This window comes from Oncorhynchus gorbuscha, linkage group LG05, assembly GCF_021184085.1.
Source record: "Oncorhynchus gorbuscha isolate QuinsamMale2020 ecotype Even-year linkage group LG05, OgorEven_v1.0, whole genome shotgun sequence".
Lineage (NCBI taxonomy): Eukaryota > Metazoa > Chordata > Actinopteri > Salmoniformes > Salmonidae > Oncorhynchus > Oncorhynchus gorbuscha.
In genome coordinates, this window is record NC_060177.1 from 86749162 (window position 1) to 86756866 (window position 7705).

The 7705-nt window shown below is 42.5% G+C and overlaps 1 long non-coding RNA gene across 1 annotated transcript in view; it reads left to right on the forward strand.

The window, feature by feature from the left end:
* Positions 1 to 4634: 4634 nt before the first annotated feature.
* The window catches only part of LOC124036618, an 8296-nt gene continuing 5225 nt past the window's right edge, over positions 4635 to 7705 (forward strand). Inside the window, exon 1 of the long non-coding RNA XR_006838936.1 lies at positions 4635 to 7705. This exon is cut by the window's right edge and continues 984 nt beyond it. This is a non-coding gene — a long non-coding RNA (uncharacterized LOC124036618).

Below are 7705 nucleotides of genomic sequence, written 5' to 3' on the forward strand. Positions count from 1 at the left end.
GATTGTCGGTTTCTAGACATACCATTCCCCTTGGAGTAAAGCCTAGATCGTCCATGGTTTCTAGTCACGTTTTACTATTGGGGTTTGGAGTAAAGCCTAGATCTGATGTGTTTTGGGACTTGGTTGTCCATGCTTACTCTCTGATGTGTTTTGGGGTTTGGTTGTCCATGCGAGGAGTCTCTGCCTTGTTTTGGGGTTTGGTTCTCCATGCTTACTCTGCCTTGTTTTGGGGTTTGGTTCTCCATGCTTACTCTCTGATGTGTTTTGGGGTTTGGTTCTCCATGCTTACTCTCTGATGTGTTTTGGGGTTTGGTTCTCCATGCTTACTCTCTGATGTGTTTTGGGGTTTGGTTGTCCATGCTTACTCTCTGCCTTGTTTTGGGGTTTGGTTCTCCATGCTTACTCTCTGCCTTGTTTTGGGGTTGACTGTGTTGGTATTATTGGTCGATACATTTCTCTAGCCTTGTGTTGTGTTGTTTTCCCAGATTGAAGGTGATTTCCCATGAGAACAGTATGTGGAGTGAAGTGCTAATATTTTGTCGAATTTACAGATTTTGAATATTACCTTTTTATCTTGAGGCATTCTGCACCACTGTCTTAAGTCCGCCATGACTGCAGGTACAATATCAATGTTATAAGAAAGGAGTGTATATACTGTATTTGGCCTGGCGAAGCGTTTTTATGTGCTGACTGAATGGAAGCCGATAATTCTGACTGAATGGAAGCTGATAGTTATTTACTCTGTTGGTCTCAGGAAGAAATTATGAGTCATCAATGTCCGATGAGCACAAATGTATCCAATACCGAGACAAGACCGAGACAAGACCGAGACAAGACCGAGACGAGACCGAGACGAGACCGAGACGAGACCGAGACGAGACCGAGACGAGACCGAGACAAGACCGAGACAAGACCGAGACAAGACCGAGACAAGACCGAGACAAGAGACAAGACCGAGAAGGAGAAGAGGAATTTTGATAGCATCCACATCATCGGCAATAACCCGAAGGTGAATGTCTGCCATTGTTGTGTTTTCTAGAAACAGTAGAAGTTGTCTCCAGAAGTCTGCTACTTTCGGCTTACCACTCAAATGCGCCCAATAGCAACTCTACAGCGCGTCCATGGCAACAATGAATGTCTAAATGACGTCCGGACCCTGTGAAGCTCAGTTCTGACTAGAGTGCAAGTACTCCTTTTAGTAGCAGGTTAGGAGAGCATTTTAGCTAACCCTAACCTTTCCTAACCTTAACCCAAGTCTCTTAACCTGCCACGTTAACTATCCTAACCTGCTGGGTAAATTCTCCTAACCTGTTACGTTAACTATCCTAACCTGCTGGGTAAATTCTCCTAACCTGTTACGTTAACTATCCTAACCTGCTGGGTAAATTCTCCTAACCTGTTACGTTAACTATCCTAACCTGCTGGGTAAATTCTTCTAACCTGCTGGGTAAATTCTCCTAACCTGCCACGTTAACTATCATAACCTGCTGGGTAAATTATCCTAACCTGTTACGTTAACTATCCTAACCTGCTGGGTAAATTCTCCTAAACCTTTTACGGAAACGTAACTTCCGATCAGCTGTACTCCCTCTAGTCAGAACCATGGAGCAGACGTCTACTGACACCGGCCATATTCAACGGGCGTTGAGAGTTTGTAAATTCATCAGTTATTCTGCACACTGGCACACTCAGACGAGTGCTCTGAAATTCGGAGTAGCCAGAGTGAATTTACGAACGCACCCATAGTTGTTTTTTTTATACCCTCTAACACCAAGTTAGGCTATTTTGAGATTAGGTATGTCTATGGCATCATTACTGTCAATCGTGAATAACAATTCTTCAGAAATGTACTAACTGCGTCTGCATGGCCATCGATTGATGTCAATCAGTTTCATGGTAATATGCATGTAGATCTTCTTGAATGTCTGTTTTGTGAGCCAATAAGAGCTGATGGGTTTAATAAACTGTTTTGTCTAAATTACACTATAGTGTCTGGAAATATCATGACATCACTAAAGTAGTCAAATGTTTAGAAGGAAACTACTTCGCCAGCATTATCACATTGTCAAATGTACTTTAGACAGATGGCAATGTTGTCATTAGCTAGAAAAGTTAGTCTCAAATCGCTACCAATGCTAATGGGATCAGTCCAAAACTAACGTTTTAAAATAAAGGCTTAACGTCGTGGCACAGACAGACATCTAATGAGGGATGTGTTAGAGAAATGGGAGGAATGAGACATAACAGACGACTCCAGGAAGTGTCTGTCTGTAGACTCAAAAATAACGCTTGTTAAAAAAAATGAAAAAATAAAAGTTACTCACCCTGCTTTTTTTCTTGTGTTTTTCGAGTGATTTGAGAGAGTTTCTTACTGTGGTATCTTATCACCACACACAGCTGCTTCTTGTTTGTGACGTAATTCCCAGTGTCCTTTCATTAGTTATTCATGCACTGCAGGCCCTTCACGAGCGCTGTGCATGTCGTTCTGTGGATATTGATTCCTTTCTTTGCAATGTCATCAACAACAAATCCCAGGCGATCTACAGTTGCAATGCTGGAGTTTGCGCATGAGAAATAAGATCGGTGTGGTGAGCTCGCATTTCTGATTTGCAATACCTTAACAGTAAGTTTTTCCGTCATCTCCTGGGATGCTCTTAATCCCTTCCTTTTATACCCCTTTCTCTTTGTAATATTTTATCAATTTACCTGGCATTCTGACAGTAGAATTGTGTCTAAATCAAATCCATTTTTATTGGTCACATACACACGGTTAGCAGATGTTATTGGTCACATACACATGGTTAGCAGATGTTATTGGTCACATGCACATGGTTAGCAGATGTTATTGGTCACATACACATGGTTAGCAGATGTTATTGGTCACATACACAGGGTTAGCAGATGTTATTGGTCACATACACATGGTTAGCAGATGTTATTGGTCACATACACATGGTTAGCAGATGTTATTGGTCACATACGCACGGTTAGCAGATGTTATTGGTCACATACACACGGTTAGCAGATGTTATTGGTCACATACACATGGTTAGCAGATGTTAATGCGAAATGCTTGTGCTTCTAGTTCAAACAGTGCAGCAATATCTAACAATTAATCTAGCAATTCCACAACAACTACCTAATACACACATATCTAAGCAAAGGAACGGGATATGAATATGTACATATAAATATATGGATGAGTGATGACAGAGCGGCATAGGCAAGATGCAATAGATGGTATAAAATACAGTATATACATATGAGATGAGTAATGCAATATATGTAAACACGATTAAAGTGGCATTATTAAAGTGACTAGTGTTCCATGTATTAAAGTGGCCAATGATATCAAGTCGGTGTATGTATGCAGCAGCCTCTCTGTGCTAGTGATGGCTGTTTAACAGCCTGATGGCCAGTAAACTAGCCTGTCAAATCGGTTCATCGATCTGTCCTCACCTCTTCACGTTGCTCTCTCTCTCTCCTCTGACTTCAACTTTCTGGCCAATGTTAGCTAGCAAGCTACATACCCAGAGAGAAAGCACATTGTTCGATCGTCTCTCTGAAGCTGTTGGATAATTATTTCTCAATTTCTCTGCCTTGCTGTGCTGCCTGTAATAATTGTTAAGGCTGGGGGCGGTCAGGATGCAAAGAATCATTTTGAGGGGGAAGTATGTAGCTAACGTAAACTCACTCACTTTTGTACATCACGCTAGTCCGTACAATGGACCTTATTTTAGCGCCCCAAAAAATGTAATACTTCCAGATCAACTGTAATATCAATACCAATGTAAAGCACAATTTCTCCCCTTTCCAACAAAATCAATGATGAGACCTTCATGATGCCCATCTCTGCATGATTCAAGAAGGCAGTGAGCTCCGTCTGGGTCTTTTTAAAAATGGCGGGTGGGGAAGCGACACCTATTGCGTGATAGTGAGAAGGAGAGATGTCGTGAGGGGAAGTGAAACCTATTACATGATAGTGAGAAGGAGAGATGTTATGTGGGGAAACAAATTTTTTCACCCGATCTGTCCAACTTATTACCTCTAAAATGTAAATAAAACACTACAAAGAGTTTATATAATGTGTCATTACATACCTATTTGAAGGTTTGTGTCGAATTTGAATCGTGTTTTTAGGGCGGTGCTAAAGTGATCTTCAGAAGTAAACAAGCGGCTTTTGAGAGTCATGATAGCTTGCAGTGATGACGCAAAAAATGACTAGGTTTCCCCCCTATTACCCCCTGTCCCTGTCCCCGTCCCTGTCCCTTACCCTGTCCCCATCCCTTACCCTGTCCCTTACTCTGTCCCTTACCCTGTCCCTTACTCTGTCCCCATCCCTGTCCCTTACCCTATCCCCATCCCTTACCCTGTCCCTTACCCTGTCCCTTACCCTGTCCCCATCCCTGTCCCTTACCCTGTCCCCATCCCTGTCCCTTACCCTGTCCCTTACCCTATCCCCATCCCTGTCCCCATCGCTGTCCCTTACCCTGTCCCCATCCCCATCGCTGTCCCTTACCCTGTCCCTATCCCTGTCCCTTACCCTGTCCCTTTCTTGTTTTTAAACAGTGAGAGAAGTGCTACACCTGGTGGAGAGAGGCTGTAAGACAGAATTAGTTGCTTTATGCGTGCTGTACGTTACGCCATGACACGTAACGTACAGCGTCGGAGGGGTCCGTTTTTTCAACTTTTCTCCAATACTATAGAGCCATTACCATGTCAATCAACGCTTGAATAGAAACCTAGTTCACACCCCAGATTTTGATGTCAACACAGTTGCTACAGTCCCATTAGTTTTCTTTGCAGCCTCCTTTGAATGTCGTGGTTGCGCACATTTGTATGGAATGGGGTTAGTGTACTTTAGCTAGTGCTTTTGTTCGTTGTTGAACCTCACATGACTTCATGATGTGAGCGCGTGCTGCTCTCTCACTGACATGACTCAGCTGAGCTGCCTGCAGCAGCAGCAAAAGCTCTCTGTCTCAACCATATGAGGGGTGATAAGTGCCAGAATTAAGCCTAGGCAACCGTACTACCGTGTGGCTGTCGCCTACCATTGAACGTCTGACTGACATGACACGATATTAACGTCTGCGTGACGCCTGCGTGTAACTACCATGACGTCATACCAACGCCTTATTTCCTGTTATCGCTAATGGCCTAGAAAAGATGATGTCCAATCTACAGGTAATCTGTCTTTCCCTCAACACCTCATGGTATGTTATCTTATCTCATGGTATACAGATCTAAATGTTGTTAGCCAATCACAGACTGTGTTGTTACCAGTTCCCAGTAGCCTACATCAGACAACCAATAAGAGTTGTGTCCGTGGCGTTCAGTCGAATGGAGTTCATATGCCTTCCCAGCGGGTCCGTGCTATTCGGGACCCTTGGGATGTCCCTACCTCTATCAAGTATGTAAAATGGTTACGTTTAGTGTTGAGGGTTATAATTTAGGGTTCAGGGTAGGGATGTCCCTACCTCTATCAAGTATGTAAAATGGTTACGTTTAGTGTTAAAGGTTATAATTTAGGGTTTAGGGTTCAGGGTAGGGATGTCCCTACCTCTATCAAGTATGTAAAATGGTTACGTTTAGTGTTAAGGGTTATAATTTAGGGTTTAGGGTTCAGGGTAGGGATGTCCCTACCTCTATCAAGTATGTAAAATGGTTACGTTTAGTGTTAAGGGTTATAATTTAGGGTTTAGGGTTCAGGGTAGGGATGTCCCTACCTCTATCAAGTATGTAAAATGGTTATGTTTAGTGTTAAGGGTTATAATTTAGGGTTTAGGGTTCAGGGTAGGGATGTCCCTACCTCTATCAAGTATGTAAAATGGTTAAGTTTAGTATTAAGGGTTATAATTTAGGGTTTAGGGTTCAGGGTAGGGATGTCCCAAGGAATCCGGGTAGCAGTGACTTTTCATAGTGAGAGATGGACTTGGTATTTGAGAGCTCGGGGGTGACACAGACGGTCATTTAAAAAAAAAATGTTTTACAAGAAGCAGACGTGAGTTAATGACCCAGATAGTTTCCTTCGAGACGATGAAAATAATTACCAAGATGTCCTTGATCTGATTTAGGAGTAAGAAGGCTATATTTAAGTTGTGATATCGTTAGGAAATATTTAGGCCTACTGTATTGAAAAGGCAAATCCTTTTGGTTGATAATGAGTTGATAACGTATTGTCGAAAGCACGTAGTTAATATTATTTAACTGTGTCGATAGGGGAGTGGGATAGTGTATAATAATAACGTAATTTTATGTTAGTATTGTTTATTTCATGGATTAAATTTTAAATGAAAAGATGCATATGTATATATATATATATGCTATAGGATATACGTATACATATTTGACATTGTAATACACTACTCCTACTTGCCATTGTGTGCTGGAGCTATGGGTTTATTTTTCCACTGTCACTAGACCTACACATTTTACACTCGAACTGAATTGAATGGGGGATGCATACGTACTTTTTACTGAAGGGAAACGTAGTACAACATACGACTTTGATCGAAGACCTAAATTCATGCCTGACAAGACCAATGAAATCATAACGGTGTCCTAATATAGTGTGGATACAGGAGTAGCCTAATCTACAATAATGTAACTATGTGCTAGTATTATTTATCTAATTGATAGATGAAATTGTAAATGTGGATGGGTACGCTACTTCATTCAATGATTACGGTATTGTACAAGGTAGATACAGGAGTGGTCTATAGTCTACAATAACGATGTCATTGAATGTGCTATACTATAAGTTATTTAATTGATGAATGACATTGTAAATGGAGATGGGTAGGTCACTTCATTCTGTGAATAATGAATGTCTTGCTATCTCTGGGAGTATGTTAATGAAGGCTTTTCAGCTGTTGAACTATGTCAAAGTCGAACTAATTTCTAAATCTATCTTTTAGTCAAGAAGTGATGAGTCAGAGCAACCAATCAGCTTCACTGCAGATGTTCTACCCATACCCCCCCCCCCCCACTGCTCTCCCTCCACTAGCAACCACATCCTCTTCTCCTGTTCATTTGCCACCACACTGAAAAGCTCTGTGCCCATCTCATTGCAACATGATCAATCCAAGGCCTCAACTGGACGCCTAAAATGTGAGAAATGTAAACGAGGTGCTACAGTTGTGTGTGTGTGTGGGGGGGGGGATAATCCTTTTAGGTTGTAGATAGCATCTTACTCATGTCGGCTACGGAGAGCGTGATCACACAGTCGTCCAGAACAGCTGATGCTCTCACGCATGGTTCAGGACTGAGTTGCTCATCTCAAAACTACTGAAACATGGCATCGCCATCATGGACATGAGAGGGCAAGGTTATGACAACGGGGTGAATATGCGTGGGAGGCACAGCAGAGTTCAAAAGAAAGTGTAGGATATCAATTAGAGGGCCTTTTTTTGTGCCAAGCAGCGCTGAACCTGGTTCTGTCTGATGCAGCATCGTGTTGCTTCGAGGCGGCTGAGTTCTTTTGAACACCATCCAAGAGATTTATACATTTTTATCCGGATCTACACACTGCTGAGGCCTTGCTGAAAGAGCACGTAAAAGATGGACTCAGTGAAACCCCTCATCGCCATGAGATGGGAGAGCCGGGTGAAACCACTCATCACCACGAGATGGGAGAGCCGGGTGGAGGCTGTGAAACCACTCATCACCACGAGATGGGAGAGCCGGGTGGAGGCTGTGAAACCCG